This window comes from Spermophilus citellus (assembly GCF_964194105.1).
Source record: "Spermophilus citellus genome assembly, contig: SCAFFOLD_444, whole genome shotgun sequence".
In the NCBI taxonomy this organism is placed as follows: Eukaryota; Metazoa; Chordata; class Mammalia; order Rodentia; family Sciuridae; genus Spermophilus; species Spermophilus citellus.
This window is the reverse complement of record NW_027672893.1, coordinates 30,452-48,539: the sequence shown is the minus strand read 5'-3', so window position 1 is coordinate 48,539 and position 18,088 is coordinate 30,452. Positions and strand designations below refer to the sequence as shown.

Here is an 18,088-nt window from a genome sequence, read left to right as displayed (position 1 = left end):
ATGGTGAGGGTTGCGTGGGCAGACCTCTGGACTACACTACCCAGAATGCTCGCCTTTGGCTTGTGGGGGGCATCACGATGAGGGTTGCATGGGCAGACCTCTGGACCTCACTACCCAGAACTAGCGGCCCTCGGCTTCCATGATTGGGGGCATCACGGTATGGGTTGCGTGGGCAGGATGCTGGACTGCAATACCCAGAATGCTCGGGGACCATCATGGTGAGGGTGCCTTGGGAGAACGCTGGACTACAGTGCCCAGGGGCCATCATGGTGAGGGTTGCGTGGGCAGGATGCTGGACTGCAATACCCAGAATGCTCCAGGGGCCATCATGGTGAGGGTTGCGTGGGCAGACCTCTGGATTACACTACCCAGAATGCTCGGGGCCCTGGCTTCCAGGATTGGGGGCATCACGGTATGGGTTGCGTGGGCAGGATGCTGGACTGCAATACCCAGAATGCTCGGGGACCATCATGGTGAGGGTGCCTTGGGAGAACGCTGGACTACAGTGCCCAGGGGCCACCATGGTGAGGGTTGCGTGGGCAGGATGCTGGACTGCAATACCCAGAATGCTCGGGGACCATCATGGTGAGGGTGCCTTGGGAGAACGCTGGACTACAGTGCCCAGGGGCCATCATGGTGAGGGCTTCCTGGGCAGGATGCTGGACTGCAATACCCAGAATGCCTGGGGCCCGCTTCCCCTGAGGCCTCTGCGGCCGGCCGCTTGGGTTTCCGGCCTCCCACAGTTGGGCACAGAGGTGGAGAGTCGGGTGTGTTGTGTGGAGTGTTGGCCAGCTGCAAGTGGCCACCAAGGGCTGACTGGGACCGGCGTGTTCATTCCTCTGCCAGCTCCACGGGCTGCAGCTGTGCTTGGAGGGGCCGAGTGCAGAGGATGGCACTTAGGAAGGTGGTCTCCTTGATACTTTCTCCTGAACGTCCACTGCAGTGATGTCACCGATGGGTACAACTGGACATCAGATGATGACCACGTCTGTGATGTCACCGATGGGCACAACTGGACATCAGATGTAGCAGTGGGTCAGATCTCACTAGGTAGCTACTGAAGGTAGAGGAAAGAGCCGAGTTACATTATGGTCTGCGCAGAGGTAATTTGGGCATAGTAAAGGGGAAAGGGAAGAGTTCAGCTTGGGACTCTGTGAAGTAAGAAGTAGAGTCAGTCGTTGTGAATGCAGTTAGGCCAGCTGTGTTGGTGGCAGTGGTCTAAGAATTCTGTCCTCCCCCAGAGACTGGAGAGAGAACCTGTCCTGCTGGATGATTGTATTTCAAGGTAATGGCTCTCAGGCTCTGAGCCCCTCTGAGTTGCAAGAGATGCATGTTGTCAATTGCAAGTCCTTTCTATTAAATGACTGGAGAAAGGGAGGTTGGGGCCTGTCGTCAGGTGTTGGCCAGGACATAGTAAGTTTGCTTGGAAGCCTTGAGCTTTCCTCAGGCAGTTGTTTTGAGGGACAAGGTGGAGGTGGGGGTGTTGCACATGAGGCACAAACTATGCTGAGTCCCTGAGCTCAGGGGATTTGCTTCCAGCAGGGTGTGTGGACTTGGGGGAACACCATCTTCCTACCTGCCTCAGGAGGTCTGGGCTCATGCATCCCCGACCAGGAAGCACCCCCCCACACCTCTAGAGGGCAGAGGCAGTGACTGCTCTGCCTTTGGCTGCTATGGGGAGTGCCTGTCCTCAGCCCCCGCAGGAAACACGCAGAGTCCCTAGCCATCCCATGCACCTCTGCGTGCCTTTCCATATGTGCACACACCCCCATCTCTGTCTGGCTTGCACCTCTGAGGCTGTAGATTGGAGGAAACCAGGAGAGGAGCCAGGAGACGCCAAGGAGGAGCCTGGCCACAGACAGAGGGAGCATGACTTCCCAGGAGACCAGGGCATCCCCTTCCTGACCCAACTCTGCCTCAAACCCTAGAGTTCTCTCTGGATCCAGGAATGGATGTTCCAGGCTTGGGCTTCTCCAGGGGTTGATTCCTGTGGGGACCTGAGCTGATATGTGAGTTTCCTGGGTCCTCACTGTTCTGCCTTCAGTGACAAGGGGGGAAAGGGTCCATGCCTTGGGCTTTTGATTTATTGGCAGACAAAACAGAAGGCCAACAACCAAACACACTGTCAAGGGATCAGTGTAAGACACAGAGCTAGTGAGCTCCCCCGAGCCCTTCAGGAGCCATCCCCTTTCCCCGCCTGGTGGCTGTGGTGCCACTGGAGCATTGGTGTGGTCTCCTCTCTGCAGAGTGTGATGTGTGGGTTCAGGTATGTCCTCTGAGGCCCCCAACCCCCTCCACCCTCTGGGCAGGGATGTCCTCTGAAGTCCCCCAACCCCTTCCGCCCTGTGGGCAGGGATGTCCTCTGAAACTCCCAGCTCCCTCCACCCTCTGGGCAGGGACATTCTCTGAACACCCCCTCCCCCACTATGGGCAGGGACGTCATCTGAGGTATCTGACCACTGTGAACAGGACTGCTGTACATAACTCCATGCTGTTACCTAGGTGTGTTTTCGAGGCAGTCATCTGTGTTCTTGGATCATGAGGTGACACCATGTCTAACTTTGGGGAAAATGGCCAGCTTTTTGATAGTAGTGAGCTGTTGAGTGCTCCACCAGCAATGCCCGAGAGTGCCTGTGGCTGCTCACCATCTTCAAGGTGGCTACTGCACTTGAGGAAAGACCTTAGCAGCTTAGTAGGTGTGCAGTACATCTCAAGAGTCTGTCTGTGCTTTCTTCATGACAGGTGATGCTAAGAATCCTTTCTATGCTTCTTTGCCATCTCATACTGTAGAGAATCAGATGTAACTGTGTTCCTATTACTGTCCTTGGTGGAGTCTGCCTGCAAACGGGATATTCTGTCAAGGTATAGATAGGTAACAGCGGGACATGCTTGAAAACGAGGTGTCTGCTGTCCTTGGGAGGACTTGCCTGCAAATGGGATGTTCTGCCAAGGGGGCTAGGAGGGTGCTGAGAAAAAATTTATTATCTGTTCTTAACAAAGAGCAGAGCTCAGCATACTCTGGGCCGAGAATAGATTAACCATGAGAAGCGGGCCACTTCTGATTAGAAAGTAAAACTTCCGTATGCTGTGTTTAATTAGCTGAAAGACCTGATTTATTGATGTTGGAAGGCTGCCTTCTTTGTTCACAATACTATAAAAAGATTACTTGTACACAATAAAGGATTTTTTTTTCTGCTGCTGCTTCGCTTGCTCTGCTTCTTCTTTCTTTTCCCATGCTGACCTGCAAGTGAATTACTGCAACATTTGGCATAGTCAGCAGGATCCAGCACCGAAAGGGTAAGCATCCTGGGTTAAGAAAACGAAAGGGGGACTTTCGGGATTAACAAAATATCGAAAGGTATTGTCCCAGGTTGAAAGAAACTTTAGGGGGACTTTCAGAACTAACAAAATATCGAAAGGGGGCTGGCGATGTGGCTCAAGCAGTAGAGCGCTCACCTGGCATGCGTGCGGCCTGGGTTCGATCCTCAGCACCACATACCAACAAAGATGTTGTGTCCGCCAAAATCTAAAAATAAACATTAAAATTCTCTCTCTCTCTCTCTCTCTCTCTCTCTCTCTCTCTCTCTCCCCTCTCTCTCTCACTTAAAAAAAAAATATTAAAAAAAAATATCGAAAGGTATTGCCCCAGGTTGAAAGAGACTTTAGGGGGACTTTCAGAACTAACATGGGAAACTCCCAGTCCTTAAAGGAACAATATGTGGAGTTACTACAGGGATTATTATATTCCATAGGAGTGAAAACATCTCATAAGAGACTCAAGGAGTTATTTAAAATTATAGAATGTCATTGTCACTGGTTCCAGTATCAAACTAAGGTCCAGTTGAATTTAGGGGAATAGAAATTGGTTCAAAAAGAGCTCCGTAAGCAGCATCAGGCTGGGAATGTTATTTCTTTGAAGATTTGGACATTGTGTAGCATTACAATTATTAGAAAGCAATAATTAAAAGGGCTCTCTTTGTGAAAGACAAGTTAATACATCAGAATCTAATAATAAGGTTAACAAAACGGAGCCCAAAGAAGATATTTGTGATACTATAGATGACTTTCCTAAATCAGATCTGGGCAATGAGGAAGATTCAAAAAGTTGGTCAAATCGTACTTTAAGATGGCATCGACATTATGGGACAATAAATGCTTGGGGTAATGAGACAATTAAAATGCAACATTAGGGGCTGGGGATGTGGCTCAAGCGGTAGTGCGCTCGCCTGGCATGCGTGTGGCCCGGGTTCGATACTCAGCACCACATACCAACAAAGATGTTGTGTCCCCCAGAACTAAAAAATAAATATTAAAAATTCTCTCTCTCTCTCTCTCCTCTCTCACTCTCTCTTAAAAAAAATAAAATAAAATGCAACATTATGCTTTGGTCCCTCCAATGTTACAGCATATAAGGTTTTCCAATATTCAAGGGGATATATAGAAATTATGGGCAGTATCTGGGAAACTCACTGTATGGACTGGAAATTTCACGTTAGATGTATCCCATTCCTCTCCTTTTGAAGTACATCTACATAATAATCTGACTTATTTTGCTTCTGCATGTGTTAAATTCCCTTATTATGATTGGAAACTGGGAATGGAATGTAACTTGGGGAACAATATCATGTATACTCAATGTGTAAATAGAACTAATTGGAAATTAATAGAAATTAATAATTATTCTTTAGTTATTGTTAAAGCTCGCACAGAATTGTGGGTGCCTGTTAATTTGACTCATCCTTGGTCTGATTCATTGTCTGTTACTCATTTGTACAATGCTGTTCAAGTTTTGTTACATCGCTCTCTACAATTAATAGGAATAGTTATAGCTTCATTCCTTGCAGTTGCTTCTGTAACTGCCACTGCTGCGATAGCTAGTGTTGCTTTGCATGAAGACATTCAAACTGCGAATTTCATGAGAACATGGCATCAAGATGCTCATTTAATATGGCAACAACAAAAGGACTTAAACTCTCAATTGGCTACAGATGTGATCAATTTACAACATACTGTTTCCTGGCTTGGCGATCAAGTGACTATCTTGGCTACCAGAAGTGTTCTGAAGTGTGACTGGAATTCTTCTCATATTTGTGTGACTCCTGTGCCATATAATACCAGTGATTTCTGGGAAACTGTTAAAAGACAGTTACATGGACATCAAAATTTAACTTTAGAAATTATGAATTTGGAAAAAACTATTATGGATACCTTTAGTAAGACATTACCTGAACTAACAGGATCTGACATTTTACAAAAATTGTCTTCAAGTATTGCTAATTTAAATCCTTTAAGTCATTTCTCTACCTTGTTGTCAACTTCTTTAGGTAACACTGTAATAATTTTTGTTTTGTGTTTTGTTTTGTATATAGTCATCCAATGCTGGAAAAAGCGAAGGCAACTGAAACATGAAACCTCTCTTTTCGCTTCTGCTATGGCTCTTTTACAAAAACAAAAGGAGGGAGATGTAGAGAATCAGATGTGACTGCGTTACTATTACTGTCCTTGGTGGAGTCTGCCTGCAAACGGGATATTCTGTCAAGGTATAGACAGGTAACAGCGGGACATGCTTGAAAACGAGGTGTCTGCTGTCCTTGGGAGGACTTGCCTGCAAATGGGATGTTCTGCCAAGGGGGCTAGGAGGGTGCTGAGAAAAATTTTATTATCTGTTCTTAACAAAGAGCAGAGCTCAGCATACTCTGGGCCAAGAATAGATTAGCCATGAGAAGCGGGTCACTTCTGATTAGAAAGTAAAACTTCTGTATGCTATGTTTAATTAGCTGAAAGACCTGATTTATTGATGTTGGAAGGCTGCCTTCTTTGTTCACAATACTATAAAAAGATTGCTTGTACACAATAAAGGACTTTTTTTCTGCTGCTGCTTCACTTGCTCTGCTTCTTCTTTCTTTTCCCATGCTGACCTGCAAGTGAATTACTGCAACATCATACTTTCTTATGAGTTGTCTCTTTAGATTTTACCCAATGGATTATCTTATTGCTGAGTGTCTTACTATGTTCTGGACACAAGTTTATTTTAGACACATGCTTTCCAGATGTTTCACCCAGTCTTTTACTTGTCTTTTCATTTCCTTAATATGGGCTTTTGCAGAGTGATTTAATGCAATTCACATTATCAGTTTTGTCTTTCATGGATTTGTTTTGGGGGCTTTATTTAAAGCCTCACCATGAAACGTATGGTTATGCATGTCTTCTAGAGTTTTGCAGTTTCCCATTGTAAACGCAAGTCTATGGAGTATTTTGACAGATTCTGGGCTCCAGATGTGTGCCTTTTTGAGGTGCGTCTGGATCCTAGGTTCAGAAACAGCTTGTTGGGAATTTCACTTGGAATCACTGAATCTGCAGAGGAGGTTCATCTTAATGACATTGAGACCTGAACAAGGAATATCTCTGCATTTATTTATATTGCATTTGATTTCTTTCTACTGTTTCAAGATTTTCTGAAAGCAGGTACTTCAATTTTGGGGGTTGCTATTTTACATGTTAACACATTTAAAATTCTGTTATTCCAGTTTACACATTCCACTCTTTCCTCTACATGATTGCTACTGTATAGGAAATCAGTGGAATTTTGCCTACGGGCCATGTACTTTGCAGCTTTCTATCTCCATCCATTGTGACCAAGACATAGGATGGGCTCTATTTTTAATTTTTTTTATAGTTGTAGATGGACAGCATGTCTTTATTTATTTATCTTATTTATATAATGCAGTGCTGAGGATCAAACCCCGTGCCTCACATGTGCTAGGCCAGAGCTTTGCCATTGACACTTCCCCATCCCTCTTTCTTTTTTATTTATGAAATTATGACCAGAAATCATCAGAACTATGAATTTCAGATCTTCACTGTTGACTGGCATTAGGGTGTGCAGAGGCAGCTCTGAAGGCTGAACCTCCGGCGCCCTGCGCTGCCCATGGTGGCCAGCAGGGGGCGCGCATAACAACTGTCTCTGACCACCTGCTTTTGGGGGGTGGTGTTCTGTGTCCTCTGCAAGTTTCCTTCTCCTGGGGACCCACGTGGGAAATGCCACATCTGGGGATGCCTGGGGGCCCTAAGGTGGGGAGCAGAAGTTCATTACCCTGGGGACCCTCTTGGGGAGACATCATGACCTGGGGATGCCTGGGGACTCTGCCTATGGAGACGACAAGAACTTCCTTACCCTGGGGACCCTCTTGGGGAGACATCATGACCTGGGGATGCCTGGGGACTCTGTCTGTTGTGAGGACAAGAACTTCCTTACCCTGGAGACCCTCTTGGGGACACATCATGACCTGGGGATGCCTGGGGACTCTGTCTGTGGAGAGGACAAGAACTTCCTTACCCTGGGGACCCTCTTGGGGAGACATCATGACCTGGGGATGCCTGGGGACTCTGTCTGTTGTGAGGACAAGAACTTCCTTACCCTGGAGACCCTCTTGGGGACACATCATGACCTGGGGATGCCTGGGGACTCTGTCTGTGGAGAGGACAAGAACTTCCTTATCCTGGGGACCCTCTTGGGGAGACATCATGGCCTGGGGATGCCTGGAGGCTCTGTCTGTGGAGAGGACAAGAACTTCCTTATCCTGGGGACCCTCTTGGGGAGACATCATGGCCTGGGGATGCCTGGAGGCTCTGTCTAAGATGGGGACCAGGGCTTCCTTACCCTGGGGACCCATGTGGAGAGACACCATGGCCTGGGGATGCCTGGTGGATATATCTATGGTGAGGACCAGGGCTTCCTTCTCCTTGGCACCTACCCATGGAGACTCCACTGTGGATTCAGGATGACCGAGGTCCAGGTGAGGAAAACATGAGGAAGAAGCTTCCTGTGCACTGCCTAGTGTGCTGAGAAGGAAGTTCTGCCATGTTCTTTGCTTTCCCAGGTAATATTTCAGCAGAACTTCTTTTACAACAGTTTTCCTCACTGAGGCTTTGGCTGCTCATCATTATGACACTTCAGTGTGTTTTGTGTGGCTTGAGTGTATTTTGGGGAGAAATCCAAGGACACAGGAGAAACACAGATGGCCACTCCCAGAATCCCTAGGGGCCCCCATGTAGCACCTCACAGAAACTTCTGCAATGAGGGCCACATTGTAGAATACTGGACTGCACTGGCCAGAATCCTGGAGAATGTGGTACTTGCAGCCTCTGTAGGCTTCTGTGGTGAGGCCTGCATGGCCAAAACACCTGACTACACTGCCAGGGTCCTCCAGGTTCCAGCATGTGGCACACAGCTCTCAGGTCCTCTGTGGCTAGGGTGTGTGGGCAGAACACCAGGTGACACTGCCAGGGTCCTCCAGGGCACCTGGACCAGCATGTGGCACACAGCCCCATGGTCCTCTGTGGCAAGGTCTGTGTGGGCAGAACACCAGGTGACCCTGCCAGGGCCCTCCAGGTGCCTGAACATCACGTGTCACACAGCTCTCAGGTCTTCTATGGCAAGGTCTGTGTGGGCAGAACACCAGGTGACACAGGTACCTGGACAGCATGTGGCACACAGCTCTGTGGCTAGGGTGTGTGGGCAGAACACTAGGTGACACTGCCAGGGCCCTCCAGGTGCCTGGACAGCATGTGTCACACAGCTCTCAGATCCTCTGTGGTTACAGTGTGGGGGCAGAACACCAGATTTCACAGTGAAGGTTCCCTGGGAATTCTGAAAGAAAGTGTAGCCTGCAGCTCCCAGGGGCATCCATGACTAGAGCTGAATCATCTAGAATGAATTATTTAGAATTAGTTAGAATGCCCCAAGGCAGGGGGCTGAAGCCTGTGTTCCCAGAATCACCAGAGGGTTTGATCTGAAGTAAGTTCTCCTCCCCTTGACAGTGGTCACCATGGGCTGAGATTAAACTTTTTTTTTTTTTCCACCAGGTGTTGAACTCAGAGGTGCTTAACAACTGAGCCACAACCCAGCCCTGTTCAGTTTCTATTTTGAGGCAAGGTCTTGCCAAGTTGCTTAGGGTCTAACTAAATTGCTGAGACTAACCTTGAACTTGTGATCCTCCTGCCTCACTCCCAGAGCCCCTGGGATTTCAGGTGTGTGCTACTGCATCCAGCCTTAACTTCTTTACTAAAAAACCATGATCTAAAAATGGGGCAGCCTCTGGCTAAGTCACTCTGTCTCAAACACCACACTTCCCAGAGGCCTCTGCAGTGGGCTGTTTCTGGGCTTCTGTTGGGCTCATGAGTGAATTTCCCAGCTCCTGCAGCTGCACATGTCTGCACCCCTGCCCACCTGGCCCCTGGCTGCAGCAGCCCTTGGCCTGGTGGAGTGCAGGGCTGGGGTGCAGGTGTTAGGTAGTAGCTAGCAATGAGCAGTGAAATGCAGGCAAGGTCCCAAGAGTTCTTTAAACTACTCCCAAAGTAGATGAGAAAGCAAAGGTGGTAGTTAATTTGTAGAAATAAACTGAAGCAGAGGAGCTAATGGGAAGACATGTCAAGAAAAAGGAGTAATGGGACTAACTCTGTCCACTGAGGTTGGTGGGAAGCTACAAATTATGGCTAAAGGTGGCTCCATTTGTCTGGAAAGGAAGTGCTACAGGGCACAGACCAAGCAAGACACCAAACAGGAAGCAGATTTTATTTGGCTATAGCCAGGTTCAGAGGGCACAGCTTTTGATGTAATCAATCAATCCCTCTGAACTTTGAGTTCAGTAGTTTCAGAACTCTATACCCAGCATGTAAGGGGAGGGGCTCAGAAGCTCCCAGTCTGCAGAAGTTCACACCAAAGCAGCTTTTTCTTTTATTGTTCTGGGCAAGTTAACCTTTCAAGGACAGTGACTGAGAAGGGGGGAGCTGCTTCTCCCCTCCCTTCCTCCCCCTGCCAGCTCTTACCATGGAGCCTGATTAGTAACTTCTCTCAGAGATGTAGCCATCTCAGTGAGGCTCCAGCTGAGGGCCAGAGGCCTTGTTACAGGATTTGTCTTTTTTTATTTTATTTTATATCATTAAACAGTACGAATCATTAGGCAATAAATACCTTCCTTAAAGGAAATAAAAACATTTTAATAGGTTTTATCATGTCAAAATATGGACAAACCTTAGATCACATTAGCATAGTAAAATTAGGGAAATAGCCTGAAATATTAATCAGTTAAAATTTTGATAGTCAGTACAGTACATATAAATCTCTTTTTAATTGTTTTAACTTTTTATATCATCTGTCTAGATAATGATATAAAGATTTTCTGGTTTAGGAAAATACTTTTATCATTAAAACCTAGAATGTAGGGCTGGGGATGTGGCTCAAGCGGTAGCACACTCGCCTGGCATGCGTGCGGCCCAGGTTCAATCCTCAGCACCACATACAAACAAAGATGTTGTGTCCGCCGAGAACTAAAAAAATAAATATTAAAAAAAAATTAAAAAAAAAAACCTAGAATGTAAAGACCTTGTTTCACCCAAAGATGATTTTTTTGGATTCTTCTTAGGACCTCCAATGTGTGCTTCCTCTCGGTTGAAGCATCTTTTCCTTTTAGATTTTTTCCTGCTTATACTTTGGAGTAATTTTTGAAAACCTTAGAATCTAAACAAATTTTTGTACTTTGATAAGAAGAAATATTATTGAAAAAATAGTTAAAGCCCTTGAATATTTCTGAAGATAGAATTATATTTGTTTATCATCTTATAAAAGTTTATACAGGAGCTGGGGTTGTGGCTCAGTGGTAGAGCACTCGCCTAGCACGTGCAGTGCGCTGGGTTCAATCCTCAGCACTACCTAAAACCATTTAAAAATGGAAGTATTGTGTCCAACGACAACTAAAATAAAAAATTTAAAGAAAATTTGTAAGATAACTTTGAGAACTAGAGATTACTTGAAGGTTGTAGTCTCTCTTGAAAGCAAATTTATAGTAAAATATATTCATCTAAAATGTCTGTATCTAAAATATCTATAAACAGAAGCAGAGAAGGTAAGGCAGAACATCAGATAAATGCATGTATAAGAAGTATGTAAATTATGTGTTTCTGTTGAAGAAAAGCAATTAGATAAATATATATTAACTAAACAGTTAGACATATATGCTAATTATTTATGAATTAATAACTATAGATTATCAAAATACCTAGAAAAAATATATTAATAATAAGGGCATAACTTATAATTGTGTTAACTTTATGTAACCACGTGGTTCTTAAGATATTTGGATCCATTTCAATTTATTTTTAACTAGGAGTGCATAAATAAATGTGTGATGTCACATGATGTAGCTGAAATAAGACCCTTATGTATATTTTATTTTTTACAATTACTTAGTCAGAAATGAGAGTAAGGGTTTTATGCTCATCACAGGAACATTGCGGGCTTTTGTTTCTGCGACAAGCAAGTGCACCCCCATAACCTTCAAAATTAAAAGCAAAATATAAAAAAGCATAGTTGGAAACCTCCCATCAATAGCTTTATTTAGTAACATAACCACAGAGAAAAGTCAGGTTATTTAATTCAAAAAAGCTCTGCTAGGCTTCCAGCAGTTACCATGGTGATGGAAACAGCATGGAGCCTGCTGCCCACAGTCAGGCAAAGGTTCCCTGAGCTCCCCTAGCTGGTGGGATTCTGTTAGATTTGTCTCTATCTCCCACCTAGGCAGGATCCTAGGGATGGGTAGCAGCTTGTATTTTCCTATGTTTTGTACTTTTCCTTGTAGTACAGAGGACTTTAAAGGTGAGTTTTAGGGGCTGGGGATGTGGCTCAAGCTGGGGATGTGAGCTCTCCTGGCAAGCTCAGGGCGCTGGGTTCCATCCTCAGCACCACATAAAAATGAAATAAAGATATTGTGTCCACCAAAATCTAAAAAATAAATATTAAAAAATTCTCTCTCTCTCTAAAAAAAAGTGAGGTTTAACTGCAGACACCAGTGTTTCTCTCAGATTTTAGGGCAGTCTTCATTTGGCACCCAGGCCAGGTTGCTTAAGGGTTAAAAGCAGTGCTGGCTGTGAGTCTAGTTACAGACACCACAGGGAACAGCAGCTAAAGTCTTTTGTCCACAGTGGCTGAGTTCCAGCCATTCTGATTCAGTAGGACAAGAATGTAGCAAAGAGGTTCAGTATAAACCTTCTGAGTATTCACAAAAATAACATTCACTCCTCTACAGGTAAAGAATCCTTGTATCAAGTCTTATCATAAAATCTTCCTTCCCTTTTTCTCACTCTCCAAGCACAGACTTCTCATATATAATCCCCCCATCTTTACCTAATATTTCAAAATATAAAAATTTACAAAAACAATCCAAAAAAGTCCACAAAAGCACTTTCCCCATCGGAGAAGACTTAACAACATATCCCATTAATCATCTGAATAATTCTTTACATTTAGAGTCTCTAGAATTATAAAAATAATTTTTTTCTTTCTAAACACAAACTACACCCAAATATTAAAAAGTTGAATGTCACAGATTTTTCTTCTACTTTACTTACTTTCTACAATTCAGCCCACAATACTCTGAAATTCTAAGCGTGCTTAACTTCTGGAGAGAAATTTCAAGCCCACTAAATTTCTAAACTTCATCCTAGAGTTCCATATCGGCCACAAATTGTCACCTTTTTCATGACTAAAACACTCAGGGTCACTCCAGGTGAACTGGGCTGTGTTAAATAATCACACAAGAGACAGAAAAATACCTTTTTCTTTGGGTCCTATAGTGATGGCTCCTCTACCCTTAAGGGTCTGGAGAGAGAGAGAGAGAGAGAGAGAGAGAGAGAGAGAGAGAGAGAGAGAACACACACACACACACACACACACACACACACACACACTTGTGTTGAACACTTTTATTGAGACAAAGCCATTCAAATGAGGCAAGGGTTCAGGTTTCAGGGGGTTGAGTCTAGCTGCCTGATGTATGTGTCAGCAGGTTGACTGACATCTAGGAAGGCCACACCCAAAGGTAGAGCAAGAGCAGGGGACACACAAAGGGAGTTTCCATGGACCATTCTATCCCAAACAGGGCAAAGGGGGAGGATTACAGAGGAACAGGTGAGTGTAGCTCAACCTCAGGGGTGACACCTACATCTGAAGACATGCCTTTGACTTTCTGAGCTGGGACAATGCCCAAGTCACCATGAAATAATTGAAATGATCATTCAGAGCCTCTTGCTTCAGGACTGGAAGGTGTGGGTCATTCAGAGTGGCTCCCCACACTTCTACAAACTACTAAACTGGATAAATGTTTGTGGTAAACTAGTAATGGGGCATTCAGCACCTGGAGTGATGATTTCTTCCAGGCCAGTGGCCAAGTAAAATAGAGAAACAGGAAAATAGGAAGTTTACCAACATTGATCTCTCTTGTAGACAGAGTCTCTTTTGCTGATAGTCCTCAAATCAATTATGGTGAAGATTTCTGGGGAAACTTAGTTAAGATTTTCTGTGGAGGAGGGGGTGCCACTACAGAAGATCCCTGTAGTAGCACAGTCACACTAAGGTAACTTCTGACCAGCAGTTGACCCCAGTGCCCACATCAACATGGGATTGACTTGTGGATGAAGCCCCCTAAATAGGATGGCCACCGTGACAGTTCTGGAGAGGACCAGCTAAGGTCAACAACTCCACTGCCCAACGTGAAGGAGGAGTTGACCACCTGATGGGCAGAGTACAGAGGTGGTCCCCAGTTCTCCTGGCAAACATCAACAGTAATGAAGTTTGGGGACAGCCTTGTGTCCTTTTATTCTCTGCCTGGAGATGGCCCACTCTCCCTCTTGAGAGTGCTTTTGCTTAAGCCTCACTTTTCTTTTAGTTTATTTTCACCTCACTGTCACTTCTCAGAAACCTCTCCTGCATGACTTTTGGTGTCTGACTTTAAATTTTCTTTCGCTGTAGCACAAGAGCTGGGGTTTGGAGTTTCAGCTCCCTGCTTTCTGGTGAACGGGGAGGTGGGCTTCTGGACTCCCTTTTCTCCTCTCCTGAGATTCCACTCCACCATGACACAGCCAACTGTGCCAGACCTTGTGACAGCAGTGGCGACAGGTTTTATCCAGCAACAGCTGAGAGTGGAGAAAGGACTGAGATTTACCAGGAACTAGGGGTAGGCACCACCTCTGAGCATGAGCAGGGTCCTGCAGGGCTGGCCATCAAGCGTGGCCATTAGGGGCATGGCCATTGGGCACGTGGCTATCCGGGCACTTGGCCATCGGGGGGCGTGGTCATCAGGGGTGGGGCCTCGTCGCCATCTTTGATGCCAGTCCTCCTTCAGGTTGAGAGGTGAGCTTTCTCCTCAGGGCCCACACGGCAGAGCCTGGCTCCTGGAAACTGTGGGTCGCCCCTCAGGGAGGGGCCGAGCCCCCTTTTCCTCACAGCTACCTCAGGTGGGCGCCTGGTTTGGGGACACTATGGGTCATGTCCCTAGGAATGCCTGGAGCTCCCTTCTCCTCAGAGCTGCCTCAGGTGGGCGCCTGGTTTGGGGGCACTGTTGGTCCTAGGGTCGCCCATAGCTCCCTTCTCCTCAGAGCTACCTCAGGGAGCCACATGGCTTGGGGTCACAGTGGGTCACTGTTAGACCAGGACACAAGAAAAGACCAGTGACTCCAATTAAAATCAAATTAATGCAAGCTGATTATTTCCACCATCCGGGCTGCCTCTCCCACCCAAAACTGCGGGAAAAGACAGCCCCAGCTCCCTCGCAGCACAGCTCCATAGCCCAGAAAGTTACACAAAGGGGGTTGCAGATAACAACACTGGGACAGCAGAGCACAAAGGCTAGTTCACATTTTGCTGGCCTGACATCAGAATTTATGAAGGTCATTAGAGCCTCAGAGAGGGGCGTTGTCTGGCCAAGGAAGGCCAAGATTGATGAGGCATCACTACAGTTTCAGAGAGGGCTGCTGTCTGGTCAGAGAGCCAGGCAGGGGGGAGTCCTAGGCACGGGCAGGCATTCCAAGCAGGTTCAGAATTTGCAGTAATTTACAGAGAAGCCAAAATTAGCTTTTCCTGGCTTTGTGGCAAGATGGTTCCCAATTTAAAGAGGGAATCAGGCTGGGTCTATTGTCATGTCTCTAGGGACCACTGGAGCTCCCTTATTTTCAGAACTGCCTGAGGGTGATGCCTGGCTTGGGGACACTGTGGGTCATGTCTCTAGGGAGGCCCAGAGCTCCCTTCTCAGAGGAGCCCAAGTGTGACACCAGCTCGGGGACACTGTGGGTTATGACTCTGAGGAGGCCTGGAGTTCCTTCTCCTCAGAGCTACCTCAGGGAGCCACCTGGCTTGGGGACACTGTGCGTCATGTCTCTAGGGATGCCTGGAGCTCTCTTGTTCTGAGTTGCCACAGGGAGGTTGCCACTAGAAGCTTCTGGAATGACCCGCAGCAGGTGTGGGAAATGTGGTATTGGTGAGGAGAGAGCCCCACCTTGGGACTGAGAGCTGGGATAGCCTGGCTGAGCGCCCTGCTCCTTCACTATTTCATTCAGGCTGGCTCTGCAGCAGGCCTTAGGTTGTGACCCTCATCATCTGTTTAAAAATAATTTACATATGTATATATTGCCATAATTTGAAATAAAATTTAGATGTAGTTGGACCTAATGCCTTTATTTAATTTATTTATTTTTATGTGGTGCTGAGGATGGAACCCAGTGCCTTGCACGTGCTCGGCGAGTGCTCTACCACGGAGCCTCAGCCCCAGCCCCTCATCATCTTCCTACAGTTACCCCAGGTTTTTCCTGGAGAACCTGGATGGGATGAAGGAGGAATGATGAATGAGGGTCCTAAGCCCAGGAGAGACTCCATTACTTGTGTTCCTTATTGCTTATTTTTTTTTTTTAAAGAGAGAGTGAGAGAGGAAAGAGAACACCAGACTACACTGTCAAGAATCCCTAGGGATGCCTGAGTGACTGTGTAGCCTGCAATTTCTAGAGACCTCTGCAATGGGGGCTGCATTGTAGAAGACTGGATTACACTACCCAGAATCCTGGGTGGGGGTATGAGGTTGAATGTGCTACTTGAAGCCCCCATAGACCTCTGAAGTGAGGGCTGAATGGGCAGAATGCCAGGCTACACTGTTCAGAATCACTAGGGGTGCCTGAGTAGCCTGCAGCTGGCCTCTGCAGCTGGCCTCTGCAGCTGGCCTGCAATGTGGAATACAAGACTGCACTACTCAGAATCCTGATGGTATGAGGGTGAATGTGCTACTTGCAACCCCTAGGCTTCTGGGGTGAGGGCTGCACGGGTAGAACACCAGAGTCCACTGCCAGGGTTCTCCAGGGTGTCTGGGCCAGCACATGGCACACAGCTTCCATGGTCCCGAAGGGCAAAGACTGTGTGAGCAGAGCACCAGACTACACTGTACAGAAACCCTGAGAACCCTGAATCTGTGTAGCTTGAAGCTCCCAGAGGCATCCATGGTGAGAGCTGGGCAGGCAAGACAGACTGAATGATCTAGAATGCTCTCATAGGCTACTGGGAATTTGGTCTGAGCTCAGGTTCTTCTACCCTCCTACAGTGGTCATCCTGGGCTGGGAATTAAGAGATTTTCTTAAAACCCCTGATTCTGAATTGGAGCAGTCCCTGCCTAAGTCACTCTGTCTCAAAGACTACACGTCCCAGAAGCCTCTGAGGTGGTCTGTTTCTGGCCTCTGCCCTTGGGCTGAGGGTCTAGACTCCCTGTAGCTGCCTCCCTTTGTGCCTCTGCCTGCCTGTCTCAGGCTGCTGCAGCACTTGGCCTGGTGGAGTGCAGGGAGGGGGTCTCCTGGACTCCATTTCTCCTCTTCTGAGATTCCACTCCTCAGGTGCCACAGCCAGACCTTGTTAGAGCAGTGGGAACATGTTTTATTCATTAACTGCTGAGGGTGGAAGAAGGTGCTGACATTCACCAGGGAGCCAGGAGAGGCCCCGCCTCTGAGCTGGGAGGAGCTCCTGCACAGCGCATGGCCAAAGGGGTGTGGTCAATAAGGGGCAGGGCCTTGCCGCCATCTTTAATGCTGCCTCCTTGAGAGTGAGGAGCTGACTTCCCCCTCAGGACCAACCTGGGAGAGCACCAGTCCTCAGAGTGTTGGGTCACTCCACAGGGAGTGGCAGAGCTCCCTTCTCAGAGCAGATTGAGAGAGACACCCAGGTTGCGGACTCTCGTGGGTCATGCCTCCAGGGGCTCACGGAGCTCCCTTCTCCTCAGAGCAGCCTCAGTGTTGATTCTTGGCTTAGGGACTTTCGTGAGTCGTGTCTCTAGGGATGCCTGGGGTTCCCTTCTCCTCAGCAGCCTGAGAGAGACACTTGGTGTGGGGACCCTCGTGGGCCATGTCTCTAGGGGTGCCTGGGGCTCCCTTTAACTCAGTGGCCTGACGAGACGCCTGGTACGGGCACCCTCTTGGGTCATGTCTCTAGGGACGCCCAGGGTTCTGTTTTCCTCAGAGCAGCCTGAGGTAGGTGCCTGGTGTGGGGACCATTTTGGGTCACATTCTAGGGACACTGGGGGGCTCCCTCATCCTTACAGCAGCCTGAGGGAGATGCCAGGCCTGGGGAGCCTCGTGGGTCATGTCTCTAATTAGGCTGGGGGTTCCCTTCTCCTCAGAGCGGCCTGGGGCAGACGCCAGGGTTGCTGTGTGCAGCGGAAGGGGGCGTGGCCAACCTGGGGCGGGGCCTCAGCGCCATCTTTAAGGCCGCCTCCTTGAGAGTGAGGGGCTGGCTTCCCCCTCAGGACCAATCCAGGAGAGCCCCAGTCCTTGGAGTGTTGGCTCACTCCACAGGGAGGGCCAGAGCTCCGTTCTCAGAGCAGATTGAATCCCCAGGTTGGGGACTCTCATGGGTCATGCCTCCAGGGACTCACGGAACTCCCTTCTCTTCAGAGCAGCCTCAGTGGACTCTTGGCTTAGGTACTTTTGTGAGTCGTGTCTCTAGGGATGCCTGGGGTTCCATTCTCCTCAGAGCAGCTTGAAGGAGACGCCTGTTTTGGGGACCCTCGTGGGTCACATTCTAGGGACACTGCGGGACAACCTCATCCTTACTGCAGCCTGAGGGATATGCCAGGCCTGGGGAGCCTCGTGGGTCAAGTCTCTAAGTAGCCCTTGGTTCTCGTCTCCTCAGAGCTGCCTGGGGCGGTTGCCAGGGTTGCTGTGCTTGGCCAAAGGAGGCGTAGTCAATCAGGGGAGGGGCCTCGCCGCCATCTTTAATGCCGCCTTT

General features: G+C 47.7%; 1 long non-coding RNA gene across 1 annotated transcript; it reads left to right on the top strand.

Annotated features, from left to right (window-relative positions):
• Positions 1-588: 588 nt before the first annotated feature.
• On the top strand, positions 589-3,047 carry LOC308640424. Its single transcript, XR_014020263.1, has 3 exons — positions 589-2,266; positions 2,435-2,502; positions 2,743-3,047. It is a non-coding gene; the product is annotated as an uncharacterized lncRNA (long non-coding RNA).
• The last annotated feature ends 15,041 nt before the right edge of the window (positions 3,048-18,088 follow it).